Source organism: Taudactylus pleione, unplaced genomic scaffold (assembly GCF_031769625.1).
Source record: "Taudactylus pleione unplaced genomic scaffold, aTauple2 ptg000189l, whole genome shotgun sequence".
In the NCBI taxonomy this organism is placed as follows: domain Eukaryota; kingdom Metazoa; phylum Chordata; class Amphibia; order Anura; family Myobatrachidae; genus Taudactylus; species Taudactylus pleione.
In genome coordinates this window covers 6,167,501-6,180,350 of record NW_028284591.1, presented here as the reverse complement: position 1 = coordinate 6,180,350, position 12,850 = coordinate 6,167,501, and the positions used below count along the sequence as shown (strand labels likewise).

The following is a 12,850-nucleotide window of genomic DNA, read 5'->3' as shown; positions in this document are numbered from 1 at the left end:
TGCAGGATTTAGGGCCCGTTGCCTTTGATAAATAGGCCGCTAAGTCAGAAAAGAACAGCGTTCTGGCACTTTAGTGGCGACCGTTAATGGGAAACGATATTTCCATGACACAGGAAGCAAATTCTAACAGATAAAAAGCTGCGACTTTCCAGAGAGACCTAAAACCGTTGCTTGTAAACGCTTTGTAATGTGACTACAGCCTCTAGCACCGAAATCAGCATAAGGGTTCGCCCGGAGACTAAGCGGAGTTCATGTTACCATGACACTTGTGTGACCAGACGTTAGCTCAGATTATTACGGCCATCCCTAGTGTCCTTCGTGTACGTCTTGAGAAATGTTAGTTGAATCTTACAAAAACTAGGGGGTACATTTACTAAGGTGCGGCCTGCGGAAGCCACCACGTGTTTAAGCAGGATATATTACACAGCAATACTATTCAAAGCACAACAGGCCGGATACAGAGATAGACGCAGAAGCGTATATGTCAAGGACCATTACCGTAGTCGCTCGCAGCGACTAATTACCCACAGTGTGATTAACAGCCAGGGAGCGCTTGAGGGTGGTAACGGGGAATGGCGTCAAAGAATGCTGGCGCGTCACGCCGTTTATGGGGGCGTCACACCCTGCGACTGCGATCCCGTACGCAAGGATTATGGTTACGGCATCTCAATTCCCGTGCCTATTCTACGGGACCACAGTTTGCGATAGTCGAATGATCGGCGAAGCCGCAGGTGGGCGTCTCAATACACCTCCCGGCCGCTGCGACAGACGCATACTTTCGCAGAAGAGCTGCATACAAATATGCGGCTTCTACGGCAATATGTGGGTAAGGGGAAGTGGGTGTCCTAATGTCAGGCTGCGATCGCAATGCAATTGCAAACATTTACATATCCCAGCTGATATTAGGAGCTGCGTTGCGTGCGTATAAGCGGAATAGCGCTCCGTAGTGAATCAGGCCCAATGTCTGTATATGTACGCACTTCATAAACAAAAAGAACAAGAGCACCTCATATTGGCATTCTTATATAAATACTAATACAGTAAGTGACTCCTTATACCAAGGAAGTACAATGCCATCCTATTGCTTTATAGAGGAAATTAGACTTCCTTCATCTTCGCTATATGTAGACACAAACAATGTTGGAATATCTGCAATTAACATACCGCCAATGAGAGCCTTGGCCGTTCTGCCAGCATGTACTTATTATAGGTTTACCCCAGGAAGTTCCACTATTATATAAGTAACTTCCAAAGCTGTACATTAGTCACTGGGAAGGCCGTTCTTCATGGCATCCTCTCAGGAATCAGTGCGCCCATTCTTCAGCCTAATACCCAGGGAAATTGCTCAGCACAACAATAGCCATACAGGATATTTGATTAGATCTATGAAAAACATAACACGGCTCAAAACGGTCACAAACAAAAGGTGAGTCACTTGCGGCATTACATCACAGGGTTTTAGTGTTTTGAACCTAGTAGAAAGGGGTTTGTTTCAGGATTCTGGATAAAATCAGGTCAGCTTGACACAAACCGGCTATGACAGCCGGGCATGTCTTATTAGAATAAGCTTTTCTTAAAAGAGGGCAACCCAGGCGCTGATAGGTTGTAATCTACCGCCACCTGCAGGACAGTTGTAATGGTGCAAAGGTTGTAATCTACCGCCACCTGCAGGACAGTTGTAATGGTGCAAAGGTTGTAATCTACCGCCACCTGCAGGACAGTTGTAATGGTGCAAAGGTTGTAATCTACCGCCACCTGCAGGACAGTTGTAATGGTGCAAAGGTTGTAATCTACCGCCACCTGCAGGACAGTTGTAATGGTGCAAAGGTTGTAATCTACCGCCACCTGCAGGACAGTTGTAATGGTGCAAAGGTTGTAATCTACCGCCACCTGCAGGACAGTTGTAATGGTGCAAAGGTTGTAATCTACCGCCACCTGCAGGACAGTTGTAATGGTGCAAAGGTTGTAATCTACCGCCACCTGCAGGACAGTTGTAATGGTGCAAAGGTTGTAATCTACCGCCACCTGCAGGACAGTTGTAATGGTGCAAAGGTTGTAATCTACCGCCACCTGCAGGACAGTTGTAATGGTGCAAAGGTTGTAATCTACCTGCAGGACAGTTGTAATGGTGCAAAGGTTGTAATCTACCACCACCTGCAGGACAGTCGTAATGGTGCAAATATTATAATCTACCGCCACCTGCAGGACAGTCGTAATGGTGCAAATATTGTAATCTACCGCCACCTGCAGGACAGTTGTAATGGTGCAAATATTGTAATCTACCGCCACCTGCAGGACAGTTGTAATGGTGCAAAGGTTGTAATCTACTGCCACCTGCAGGACAATTGTAATGGTGCAAAGGCTGTAATCTACCGCCACCTACAGGACAATTGTAATGGTGCAAAGGTTGTAATCTACCGCCACCTGCAGGACAGTTTTAATGGTGCAAATATTGTAATCTACTGCCACCTGCAGGACAGTTGTAATGGTGCAAATATTGTAATCTACCGCCACCTGCAGGACAGTTGTAATGGTGCAAATATTGTAATCTGTCACCTGCAGGACAATTGTAATGGTGCAAAGGTTGTAATCTACCACCACCTGCAGGACAGTTGTAATGGTGCAAATATTGTAATCTACTGCCACCTGCAGGACAGTTGTAATGGTGCAAATATTGTAATCTACCGCCACCTGCAGGACAGTTGTAATGGTGCAAATATTGTAATCTGTCACCTGCAGGACAATTGTAATGGTGCAAAGGTTGTAATCTACCGCCACCTGCAGGACAGTTGTAATGGTGCAAAGGTTGTAATCTACCGCCACCTGCAGGACAGTTGTAATGGTGCAAAGGTTGTAATCTACCGCCACCTGCAGGACAGTTGTAATGGTGCAAAGGTTGTAATCTACCGCCACCTGCAGGACAGTTGTAATGGTGCAAAGGTTGTAATCTACCGCCACCTGCAGGACAGTTGTAATGGTGCAAAGGTTGTAATCTACCGCCACCTGCAGGACAGTTGTAATGGTGCAAAGGTTGTAATCTACCTGCAGGACAGTTGTAATGGTGCAAAGGTTGTAATCTACCACCACCTGCAGGACAGTCGTAATGGTGCAAATATTATAATCTACCGCCACCTGCAGGACAGTCGTAATGGTGCAAATATTGTAATCTACCGCCACCTGCAGGACAGTTGTAATGGTGCAAATATTGTAATCTACCGCCACCTGCAGGACAGTTGTAATGGTGCAAAGGTTGTAATCTACTGCCACCTGCAGGACAATTGTAATGGTGCAAAGGCTGTAATCTACCGCCACCTACAGGACAATTGTAATGGTGCAAAGGTTGTAATCTACCGCCACCTGCAGGACAGTTTTAATGGTGCAAATATTGTAATCTACTGCCACCTGCAGGACAGTTGTAATGGTGCAAATATTGTAATCTACCGCCACCTGCAGGACAGTTGTAATGGTGCAAATATTGTAATCTGTCACCTGCAGGACAATTGTAATGGTGCAAAGGTTGTAATCTACCACCACCTGCAGGACAGTTGTAATGGTGCAAATATTGTAATCTACTGCCACCTGCAGGACAGTTGTAATGGTGCAAATATTGTAATCTACCGCCACCTGCAGGACAGTTGTAATGGTGCAAATATTGTAATCTGTCACCTGCAGGACAATTGTAATGGTGCAAAGGTTGTAATCTACCGCCACCTGCAGGACAGTTGTAATGGTGCAAAGGTTGTAATCTACCGCCACCTGCAGGACAGTTGTAATGGTGCAAAGGTTGTAATCTACCGCCACCTGCAGGACAGTTGTAATGGTGCAAAGGCTGTAATCTACCGCCACCTGCAGGACAGTTGTAATGGTGCAAAGGTTGTAATCTACCGCCACCTGCAGGACAGTTGTAATGGTGCAAAGGTTGTAATCTACCGCCACCTGCAGGACAGTTGTAATGGTGCAAAGGTTGTAATCTACCTGCAGGACAGTTGTAATGGTGCAAAGGTTGTAATCTACCACCACCTGCAGGACAGTCGTAATGGTGCAAATATTATAATCTACCGCCACCTGCAGGACAGTCGTAATGGTGCAAATATTGTAATCTACCGCCACCTGCAGGACAGTTGTAATGGTGCAAATATTGTAATCTACCGCCACCTGCAGGACAGTTGTAATGGTGCAAAGGTTGTAATCTACTGCCACCTGCAGGACAATTGTAATGGTGCAAAGGCTGTAATCTACCGCCACCTACAGGACAATTGTAATGGTGCAAAGGTTGTAATCTACCGCCACCTGCAGGACAGTTTTAATGGTGCAAATATTGTAATCTACTGCCACCTGCAGGACAGTTGTAATGGTGCAAATATTGTAATCTACCGCCACCTGCAGGACAGTTGTAATGGTGCAAATATTGTAATCTGTCACCTGCAGGACAATTGTAATGGTGCAAAGGTTGTAATCTACCACCACCTGCAGGACAGTTGTAATGGTGCAAATATTGTAATCTACTGCCACCTGCAGGACAGTTGTAATGGTGCAAATATTGTAATCTACCGCCACCTGCAGGACAGTTGTAATGGTGCAAATATTGTAATCTGTCACCTGCAGGACAATTGTAATGGTGCAAAGGTTGTAATCTACCGCCACCTGCAGGACAGTTGTAATGGTGCAAATATTGTAATCTACTGCCACCTGCAGGACAGTTGTAATGGTGCAAATATTGTAATCTACTGCCACCTGCAGGACAGTTGTAATGGTGCAAATATTGTAATCTACCGCCACCTGCAGGACAGTTGTAATGGTGCAAATATTGTAATCTACTGCCACCTGCAGGACAGTTGTAATGGTGCAAATATTGTAATCTACCGCCACCTGCAGGACAGTTGTAATGGTGCAAATATTGTAATCTACTGCCACCTGCAGGACAGTTGTAATGGTGAAAATGTTGTAATCTACTGCCACCTGCAGGACAGTTGTAATGGTGAAAATGTATTATCTCTTAATAACAAAACTACACAATGTGAGAATATAAACCCCTGTGTGAGAGTGTTTATTGGTACTTGTAGTAGTTTTACCGCAGCTGTCAAAAAGACATGCTGCTTAACTCTAGTTCCCAGCTCTCCTTTAACTGCAGGAAGTCCCCTCTGCCAGGTGCCTAACCCTAAAAATCATGAAAAACCATGTGTTGACCATTTGTGTGTCGACCTTTTGCCATACTTGTCTGCTCTCCCGGGACTGCCGGAAGCCTCCCGAAAATCGGGTGCCGTTCCCGGCACCCCGCAAGAGAAGGCACATCTCCTGAAATAGCCGTCAGACCCCAGCAATTCTCGCGTGAAAGTGGGCGGTTCGGGACAATGGCACCTAACCGTGGGGCTCTGCCGTCCTGATGCCTACTTGGGTATTATAGACATTGCTGCATCAGCAGCCATACCGCCCATGCCCTGCATTAGTTACACCCAGGCGCTATGCTACACATACAGCAGTGTTATATGTTACAGATAACACAAAGCAATGACACACTCACTGTCTGTGCCTCAATTACAGCAGCTAGTGTTGTTAAGAACCTTAACTATCTGCCAATTAGAATACACAATTATCTGGCTTTATCTGCACATATCAGTCAGTTTATGTTCAGTGATATCAGAAGGTGGAGGCCAGTTACCAAGCAGAACACAAACCAATCGATTGGACACTAATCTTACAGGTGAATTATAGGATAGTGTAAGGGCAGGGGAAAATTGTACATAAATATTAAAAAAACGTGGGGACATTTTAGGTGCATTTAAACACTTGCTTGGCATCCCATGCGTTCGGGCCAGCCTGCGGCGTACCCAGTCTGTATGGAGGAAATCGTCAGTATGAAAGTCACAATAGCTAGCCCTTTTCTGCAAAGACACATGTGGGATGGAGACAAAATTATAATTCACCACAAGGTGGCAGCATTGGGTAGTCTCTGTGAACACCGTGATGTGTGAGGGCATTAAGCTATTATTACCACTTATGTTTTTCTTGCATTCCTCAAGTGCATTTTGCTAAAATAAGCATTTCAATTGTATTATGTTTGTTTGTTGCATTAGCACAATTGGCGTAGTACTTGGCATCACATCATTGAGGTCATGGGTTCAACTTCTGATCAAGGCATATGGTGTGGAGTTTGCATGTTCTCACCACTCTTGCATGGGTTTCCTTCCACACTATACAAACACACTGATAGGTCAAATGGTTTCTGACAAAAAAATGAACCCTAGTGTGTGCCTGACCGTGTGACAAGGAATATGGATTGTAAGCTCCACTGCGGCAGAGACTAATGTGAGTCACTGAAATATCCTCTGATAAGCTTTGCGGAACATCTGAGCGCTATATAAATAACTGTTAATAAATAAAATGCTATAAGAGGAGGTTTGTTTAATAAAACGGTGAGTAAATCGTAATGATCCATTTGGGTTGTCAGTTCTTCAGGGCAGGAAACTCCAATTTCCATTTGCTTCTGTTAAATTTAAATTTATTTGTTAAATTTATGTTAAATACATTTACTGTACATTTTGCACCTTCTACCTTCTCTGTACCTGGTAGTCATCGTCACTCATAGGGGACAGACTCAATGAGCTCCGCCCTGAGCTATTCAATTAACTGTTTATACTCTGCGCAGTAAGACCCAGAGGATGCACTTAACGTGGATGCTATAAATGCACTCTCTGGGGCTTACCGTGCGGGGTAACCCATAGATTCCGGGCACTTAACCTGGAATCTATGGGTTAATGCGCATTAGCCGCTGGGTAACCGCATGGAGAAATTGACTTACAATTGAATAGCTCTGGGCATTAAACTCGGAGCTTTATCTGTGCGGTAAACACAGCAGCAAATTGAATCTGCCCCATAGTGTCTCTACTATATATAACTTATACATACACAGCAGCTTTTATTAGTCTAGTGTAGCCGTAAAGTTATTATTTATATCAGGGGTGGGGAACCTTTTTTCTGCCGAGGATTCTGATATATATATATAACATTATTCGCAGGCCTTGCACAGGCCACAACCCCTCCGTGTGATGTCACATCGAGGCGGAGTCACAATCGCTGGTGATTACAGCAATTCCCCAGGATGCTCCGAGGAGCTGTAAGGGCAGCGGTGTGACGGTCTTAAGCATCCTAAGGACGCTGCTGCTGGCACTAATGCATAGATTCTGGCATCAGGGTGCCATCCTAGGCCAGCAGGAAAAAAAGCTCAGAGGTCCAGACTAAATGATTCCACGGGCCTTATACGGCCCCCGGGTCTGAGGTTCCCCATCCCTGATTTATATAAACATTGCATACAGAGGAAACGGTGAGGCGTCTAATTGTGAGGGTGGCGGGGTAGTAGCCGATACACTATCTGCCCCAACTGTTTCCCAGGACATGCACAATGAGGTAGCCAGAGGGCTGGCACTGGGCAAATGGCCGAACAAATGTCTGCAGGAGGACAGGCCTCATCGACAGGATCCACCCTACTTAAAATTTTCCTGCCAACCCTCTATCAAACCAATTTCTGCTCATCGTCTTTGAGTCTTCTCTTTAGATCGCCGACACATTGCTAATAAGCGAGCACATTTCAAGTGTCGGCCTTTGTGGTACGGACTAAAGTGAGAGAGGTTTATAAACACATAGATCAGGATATTGCTCAGGAACACACCGGACACAATACCCTGAGAACACTGTGAATTCCCATGATTGTTACCGCAGTGTTTACATGATATTTCCTCAAAGCCAGCGATGGAGAACGACCGTACATTGGGCTGGTTATACCGTGTAATCAGGAACAAAGAAAAAAATGTTACGGGGTAAAGCCTAAAAGCATAACTAAAAAAAGATACAGTTATATGCAAATTATTATGTATATTACATCGTGTGTGGGTTATATACTGCGGCAAATGGACCACAATGCTTTGCTGCACAATACAAAAAGCGTTGCAAACATCTACGGCACATCGTGGTGGGTTATACACGAAGAATGGGCAATCTCTCTTAAATAAACACACATTTTGGGTTTATGACCATGACATCATGTTCCCATAGCTGTCAGTAATTCATTTATTTCCCAGGAAAGCAAATGATGTGTGTTATTGCTGCGACCTGTGAAGGAATAGGGCTCTCTTTGTCTGTGCGCCATTATTCAGTTAGCGCAGTGGTTTCATAGTTCCCCCTCCAGGCTGCGCGCCAGACCAGAAACCTGTGGCAACTGCCCAATACTATAATGCAATACAAGTGCTTTCCACCGAGGGCAGGTACCAAAGTCATTGCTAGTGCTGCTTCTCAGGGTGGTCGCGAGTCCCCGAAGTGAGGGTCATAACCACAGCGTTTAAAAAATCGTTTTAACAGAACTTTGTTCCATGACTTTTATATGTTAAACAAAAATGGTAAAACCCCTGAATGCAGCATCTTGGAAACCGGAATGGAAAATAATAATTATTCAGTAACTGCCAACGACACGATGTACGGCAGCTTCGGCAGAGATATTCCTTCACCTGCATCACACTGCGCAGATGAATCACAGCTACCAGTGTTTTAGCGATTTAATGGAATGGGGGCCTATTCATCAACACTAAAATAACGTTTTTAAGGACATTTTCCTTAAATAACGTTATTTTGGTATTCATGAACAGACTTAACACAGGAGATATCACAGATATCTCCTTGCTAAGTTCCCCTGCGTTAATTTCCACACTCCCCATACATTAGTACATTACTATGGGGATGTGGAAATTGTGGTATTCATCAAATTCCGAAAATTATAAATTTTCGGAATTTGATGCAGTTACTATTCGCCACTGTGAGGTGGCGAATAGCAGAATCCACTTACCTGTATCAGCGTGTGCAGGTCCCCCGACGAGTCCCTCCGACGCTCTGATCCGTCCTCAGGCTCCGGAGGCTGGTCTGTCATGTGTGCTCCCCAGCAGAGCACAAGAAAGTTTAGAAAAAAAATATATATTTTTTTTCTTTTTCTAATCTGTCATGTGGTCTGCTGGGAAACCACATGACAGACCAGCAGGACGGAGCCGGAGGCTGCTGCGCGGACAGGTAAGTCGGGGATTGAAGGTGAGCGGAGGGGGGAAAAGATCGGGGGGGGGGTACAAAACTTACCACATCTGTAGGCAGTGCTGCGCATGCGCTGGTTTTACAGATGTAACAGCGCATGCGCAGCACTGTTTCCAGACGCGATAAGGTAGTGTAGGCAGGGAAAAGTATCTATTTCCCGAAAAGCTGTCATCGCAAAAATGACAGCTTTTCGGAATAGATACTTATGGAGAGGTGGAATGATGAATTCCACCTATAATTAGCTAGAACTCCATGAGAGTTCTAAAGCTAATTATCTCCAGAGAATTTTAATGTTTAATGAATAGGCCCCTGGGTCTTCTCCTGAGTGGATTAATAGGGCAGCTGTGTAATATAGCAATGTGTCCCTTCTAACGCTCAGATCTCCGTCTTTCTACCTATAGCTAGGAGATTCCAAACTATGACCACAGACCAAAAGGTGAAAATGAAATATCCATGGGAGATCACTGATGGTGACAGAGGGCCTGATTCACTACAGATCGCAACTGCGATACTACGCTAATCCATTGCCATCGCTATGCCTCCGCAGCACTACATAAGGACGCCCACTTTACCTTACACACATCCGTATATGTTTAGCAAGACTGCGAAACCATCGGTACAATCGAGCACCATCGCAGCCTCAGGCACACTTGCACAAGCTCTGACCTTACGCAGAAACTGCTAACCTCATCGCACGCTATTAGTCCACAAGTTGTGTAAGGAATCGCAGTGGTTAATTTATGCACGCCCCTGCAACGCTGTTGAACCGCACTGGCACGCCTGCTTTTCACCGACCGTCCCCCCCCCCCCCGTCACCTCCCACAAACAGTCACTACCTGTCAATCACTCTGCGATGGGTCTGGCAAGTCACTGCCATCGCAGTCCCGATGGCAGTGGCTGGTTCGCGCACTGCCATGCATACGAGGAACGCAACGCGGCCGATTGCGTGCCTATTCGTAACTGTGATCCTTGCAGAATCAGGCCCTCAGTTATTAACTCTTCACTCTCAGCACAAGTTGGCCACAGAGGTAGGCACCACGTAACCAACATAGTGGCTAAATAATTTGGGCACGGCTCATTTGGGCTTAGAGACCGGAGAGTGACAATGAACAATGACCAGTCTGTAAGCCCTTATGCTGGTCATAATTATCGCAAATATCTTGCAGGCACAGTCCCCAAGCAATTGTATTGTTAAAAGAATATTACGACTTGATAAAGCAGATACATCACATCGAATATTGGGCAAATGGCCTGATGGAGCTGTGAAGGTTTCCCAAATATCAGACCATTACCGTGCATGTTGGGCAATGCAGTAGAAAGATGCACCACGGACAGTATCTGTAGTAGTCTTCCATCCGCACCAATGGGCACCAGGAAGTGATCTTGCTGCCCAGCCAGAGAGCTGATTGGATGGATCCCATCCAACCCTGCGTGTGGAAATATTGAGATAAGCAGCCGAGCTCTGGGAAGAGTTAAAGGAAGAGATGGCTAACAATGGAACTGTACCATGAGCAGAACTATCATCATGCAAGGGGAGCAGCTGCTATAGGGCCCAGAGCGGTATGCAGTCAGGAAGCCGACGATCGAAATGCCGACCGCTGGCTTCTCGACTGTGCAATTCCGACAGGGGACTAATGATAGGTGTCGAAATCCCGACGCCTATCATTATCCCTAAGCTGGGAGCCCGACGCCCGGCATACCGAACGAAGGTAAGCCTGGTGGTGGGCATGGACAGCTGTGGCAGGGGGGGAGGGAGGCTTAGGTTAGGGTCTCCCAGGGGGACTTAGGGTTAGGCACCCCCCCGGGAGGGTGAAGCTAGGAGAAGGGGGGTGTTAGGCACCCCCGGGGTTAGGTTAGGGAACCCCCAAGGAGGGTTAGGTTTAGGCTGCCGGGATGGAGGGCTTAGGTTTAGGCACTAACTGGGCTAAGGGGGGGCCCATCTTCCTTGTCAAAGTTACATGTGTTATATACATTTTTCACCATTGGGTGTCACATAGAGGCCCTTACAACGTTTGATATGGAGCCTTCAAATACCTAGTTACGGCCCTGCACCCTACCAATAGAAAAGTGCTATAATAAGAATATTTCCAAGTACTTCTACCATAATATTTAAATTTGATAAATGCTGAAGGTGACAAATATGGGGGACTCAATTTCATTACATAATTTTAGGAAGTAAGGAAGTTTGCTTACTTTCTACCATTGATGGAAAACCATTGATGGTTCAAACCAACGATGATGAATATGTGCGCATTCACAAAGGCGAGATGTGGTTGGCGCATTCGCAAAGGGAATTACATTAGAAAAAAAAACACCTGCACAAAGCAAACGAAGGTGGCCTCAGACCAGTGATGGCAAAAACACTTGCCAACGGGACTAACCCTCGACCACGGATGTCAAACCCTCCTCCTCCTCACTCTGCTCAGCCAATGATGCCGCATCCTCCCATCCCCCTCCTCCAAGATTTCTTCCATATATTCCAAAATGATAGAACGCCCTCCCTCATACTATGAGAAGTGCAGCCTCAAACCAGTCCATAAAACACATCTCTTCTTAGAAGCCTACAACTAACCTCTGCACGGCCCAAATCTGTCCCCCCCCCTCCTCTCTCTTTGCACCTCTCCCCTTTTGTGGTCTCTACATAATTATGCAATCTGCAGGTTGCAATGCTGTAAATCTGTATAGATGTAAAAATGTGACCTTCTCTGTTACTGTCCTGTGTGACCACCCTTACATTTTGTAATTTAAACATGTTCAATCCCATGTACGGCGCTGCAGAACCCTTGAGGCGCTTTATATACTATAAAAATGTAATGTGACTTAGTGACAACGTTAGAGGTCAGCAGACAGATGCTAGACTGCTCACCGCTGGCTGCCATGTTAATATTATAACCGATAAGATGCTAAACAAAAAAAAAATTATATATATATATTATACACACGCACACATACACACATACACACCCCCTAAAACCCCCCCCTCCCCCCCCTCTCCTGGCATTTAGCACACTCTATTCATCCATGTTCGTTACTGATCAACACAAAATGCACCTTCATATGATCAATAAACTCCTGGCTACTTCAGTGACATCACAAGGATTAGTAGCTTCTGAATAGGCACTACGCTAGAGAAGCTTAAGCCAGGGGTCAGGGAACTTTTTTACCTTTTACCCCAAAATATATTTAGATACGCCGACGTTACCCCCTTGATTTGAAAGGAAGGAAATCATATAGTAGTGCCCCTATATTATACACCTGTAGTAGTGCCCCCATGTAATGCCCCTGTAGTGGTGCCCCATATAATGCCCCTGTAGTAGTGCCCCCATAGTTATGCCCCTGTAGTAGTGCCCCCATAGTTATGCCCCTGTAATAGTGCCCCTGCAGTAGTGCCCCCATATAGTGCCCCTTGTAGTAGTGCCCCCATATAGTGCCCCTGTAATAGTGCCCCCATATAGTGCCCCTGTAATAGTGCCCCAATATAATGCCCCTATAATAGTGCCCCATATAATGCCCCTGTAATAATGCCCCCATATAATGCCCCTGTAGTGCCGCTTGTACAAAAAAACAAACAAAAAAAACCAAGAAAAACCCACTTAATCCTCGCTCCTGCATCCACCGCCGTCCTGTCCGCCAGGCTGCTCCTCGGAACTATGGGAGAGACGTCATGACATCTCTCCCATAGTGCGCATGGAGAGAGGCAGAAGCTGGAGCTCAGAAGAGAACTCCAGCCTCCGGCTAACGCGGCGCTGCAGGGAAGGAGCCGGGCGCCCGCTGGTAATAA

The 12,850-nt window shown here is 45.9% G+C and overlaps 1 protein-coding gene across 2 annotated transcripts in view; it reads right to left on the bottom strand.

The window, feature by feature from the left end:
• PDZD2 (PDZ domain containing 2) overlaps nucleotides 1–12,850 on the bottom strand; it is a 337,168-nt gene that overhangs the window by 239,846 nt on the left and 84,472 nt on the right. The window lies entirely within an intron of this gene.